This window comes from Oncorhynchus keta, chromosome 18 (genome assembly GCF_023373465.1).
Source record: "Oncorhynchus keta strain PuntledgeMale-10-30-2019 chromosome 18, Oket_V2, whole genome shotgun sequence".
Taxonomy (NCBI): Eukaryota; Metazoa; Chordata; class Actinopteri; order Salmoniformes; family Salmonidae; genus Oncorhynchus; species Oncorhynchus keta.
The window spans coordinates 44,843,945-44,847,735 of record NC_068438.1 but is presented as its reverse complement, the minus strand read 5'-3'; the positions used below and the strand labels follow the sequence as shown (position 1 = coordinate 44,847,735).

Here is a 3,791-nt window from a genome sequence, read left to right as displayed (position 1 = left end):
CCTCTTCTCTCCTCTCTCTCTTCTCTCTCTTCTGCTCTCTCTCCTCTTCTGCTCTCTCTCCTCTCTCTCCTCTTCTGCTATCTCTCCTCCCCCTCTCCTCTTCTCTCCTCTCTCTCTTCTCTCTCTTCTGTCCTCTCTCTCCTCTCTCTCTCCTCCCCCTCTCCTCTTCTCTCCTCTGCTCTCTTCTCTGCTCTGCTCTCTCCTCCCCCTCTCCTCTGCTCTCTTCCCCCTCTCTTCTGTCTCTCTCTCTCCTCTCTCTCTCTCTCCCCTCCCTCTCTCTCCTCTGCTCTCCCTCTCCTCTGCTCTCTTCCCCCTCTCCTCTGCTCTCTTCCCCCTCTCCTCTGCTCTCTTCCCCCTCTCCTTTGCTCTCTTCCCTCTGTCCTTGTCTCTAGGTGAGTTCCTCGTTGTCCTGCTCTGTGTTGGAAAGTAAGTTTCAGTTCCCCACCCTTTGATACCAATTCCTAACGCCGTCTACCAGTCAATGACCTACCTGATGCTGCACTTCAGCTGGACCTGGGTGGGAACCACCGCCGCGGATGATGACTATGGGAAGTATGGTATCAAGGCCTTCAAGGAACAGGTGGTGGAGGCTGAGGTCTGCATCTCCTTCTCTGAGACCCTGCCCAAGGTGACCGGTTTCCATTACAACACGCCTCTCAATGTCTCTGTCTCTCCACAGTATGTCTCTCTCTTTCTGTCTCTCCACAGTATGTCTCTCTCTTTCTGTCTCTCTCTTTCTGTCTCTCTTTCTGTCTTTCTCTGTCTGCTTCTCTTCTCTCTCTCTCTTTTCCTCTATTTCTCTCCATCAGTTTGCTTGTACCATAAACAGGTTAATAAAGTGTTGGAACCTCCTGTGCAGGTGAGCTCTCCAGAGGACATCCAGTGTACTGTGGAGTCATTGTGATGTTCTCCTCTGAAGTGGACCTGCGCCCTGTGATCCAGGAGCTGGTCCAACACAATGTCACCAACCGCACCTGGATCGCCAGCGAGGCATGGGTCACCTCCGCACTCAACCAGCTTGGGGTGAGGGGTCAACTAGGGGTTAGGGTTCAACCTGGGGTCACAGGTACCATAGAATTAGTCAGCAGAATGACCGTTTTATATTCAAAGCAGTGTTCCCTGATTTGTTGGGTGTTGTTAGTGTGATGATGTGGGGTTTTCTGTGTCCAGGTGAGTTCAGTGCTGGGTGGTACTCTGGGATTCGGCCTCCAGCGTCACCTGCTAAACACAACCCCTATGATGATACGCTCACTGAGGAATTCTGGGAAATGGCCTTCAACTGCACACTGGACTATGGCCAGGCTCTGAGGCTGGCGAAAGAAATGGCCAGGGCAGCATTGGGACAACACAACCCTTTCCAGGGCAGCATTGGGACAACACAACCCTTTCCAGGGCAGCATTGGGACAACACAACCCTTTCCAGGGCAGCATTGGGACAACACAACCCTTTCCAGGGCAACATTGGGACAACACAACCCTTTCCAGGGCAGCATTGGGACAACACAACCCTTTCCAGGGCAGCATTGGGACAACACAACCCTTTCCAGGGCAGCATTGGGACAACACAACCCTTTCCAGGGCAGCATTGGGACAACACAACCCTTTCCAGGGCAGCATTGGGACAACACAACCCTTTCCAGGGCAGCATTGGGACAACACAACCCTTTCCAGGGCAGCATTGGGACAACACAACCCTTTCCAGGGCAGCATTGGGACAACACAACCCTTTCCAGGGCAGCATTGGGACAACACAACCCTTTCCAGGGCAGCATTGGGACAACACAACCCTTTCCAGGGCAACATTGGGACAACACAACCCTTTCCAGGGCAGCATTGGGACAACACAACCCTTTCCAGGGCAGCATTGGGACAACACAACCCTTTCCAGGGCAGCATTGGGACAACACAACCCTTTCCAGGGCAGCATTGGGACAACACAACCCTTTCCAGGGCAGCATTGGGACAACACAAGCCTTTCCAGGGCAGCATTGGGACAACACAAGCCTTTCCATGGCAGCATTGGGACAACACAACCCTTTCCAGGGCAGCATTGGGACAACACAAGCCTTTCCAGGGCAGCATTGGGACAACACAAGCCTTTCCATGGCAGCATTGGGACAACACAACCCTTTCCAGGGCAGCATTGGGACAACACAACCCTTTCCAGGGCAGCATTGGGACAACACAAGCCTTTCCATGGCAGCATTGGGACAACACAACCCTTTCCAGGGCATTGGGACAACACAATTTTTCCAGGGAGCATTGGGACAACACAAGCCTTTCCATGGCAGCATTGGGACAACACAACCCTTTCCAGGGCAGCATTGGGACAACACAACCCTTTCCAGGGCAGCATTGGGACAACACAAGCCTTTCCAGGGCAGCATTGGGACAACACAATTCCAGGGCAGCATTGGGACAACACAAGCCTTTCCATGGCAGCATTGGGACAACACAACCCTTTCCAGGGCAGCATTGGGACAACACAACCCTTTCCAGGGCAGCATTGGGACAACACAACCCTTTCCAGGGCAGCATTGGGACAACACAACCCTTTCCAGGGCAGCATTGGGACAACACAACCCTTTCCAGGGCAGCATTGGGACAACACAACCCTTTCCAAGGCAGCATTGGGACAACACAACCCTTTCCATGGCAGCATTGGGACAACACAACCCTTTCCAGGGCAGCATTGGGACAACACAACCCTTTCCAGGGCAGCATCTAGCCTGGTTCCTCTCTAGGTTTCTTCCTAGGTTTTGGCCTTTCTAGGGAGTTTTTCCTAGCCACCGTGCTTCTACACCTGCATTGCTTGCTGTTTGGGGTTTTAGGCTGGGTTTCTGTACAAAACTTTGAGATATCAGCTGATGTACGAAGGGCTATATAAATACATTTGATTTGATTTGATTGGGACAACACAACCCTTTCCAGGGCAGTCAGAGGGGAACCTGAGGGTCTGTATTGGGGTAGACGTCCCTGGAGAATCTTTATGATACCTACTCTGACGTGACCCAGCTACACCTCACATACAGGTAGATATGATGATACCTACTCTGAGATGCAGGGGCTTAGACCACTGCGCCACTCGGGAGCTTAAAGGTGTGTTACCAGCGCCTATTATTCATTTAACTTTAAGTTACTTTCTTGACTTGGGTGTCGGGTGGCAGGAAAGTAGGCTAAAGGTGGCAATCAATGATTTTCTGCACACAGGATGACATATGGGACACTATGTTGAAGCCACCATGCCTCCATCTTGTCACTCCCCCACCAAAATATTGCATTTATATTAATGTCGACATTAGTTTTAGCCATGTTTATTCTATTACAGACACCTTAATGCGTACTTTTACATGTATATTATGTGTAAAACAAAATTAAGTGTACTTTTGAGATGAATGTTACTGTCCCCATTAAAACAAAACATACTTAAATACATGCAATTGTCCTTGAAACACTGTAGAATTCCATGTATTCCTATGGAGGACTGCTCTTGGAGAGCCAATAGAGTACCACAGTATGAGTTATAATACCCATAAAACCTAGCGGTCGGTCAGAGAGATTTACACAGTTATCAAAACATCACGCCAGGGTAAGCCTGCACAAAACACAGCCCTTATTTTAAGTGTTTATAAAAATCCACCATGGGAAAAATCTATGGCGGAAAAACGATTGGAACCATTTCCCTGCTAGGTTTTATGGGTATTATAACTCATACTCTGGGGCTGTATATGGCCAACCATGACTTCAGTCTCTCAATGGCCAATACATAGCATCAGCAATCATACCCACAG

The 3,791-nt window shown here is 50.0% G+C and overlaps 1 pseudogene; it reads left to right on the top strand.

Annotated features, from left to right (window-relative positions):
- Positions 1-316: 316 nt before the first annotated feature.
- LOC118374646 (vomeronasal type-2 receptor 1-like) lies at positions 317-1,316 on the top strand (annotated as a pseudogene).
- The last annotated feature ends 2,475 nt before the right edge of the window (positions 1,317-3,791 follow it).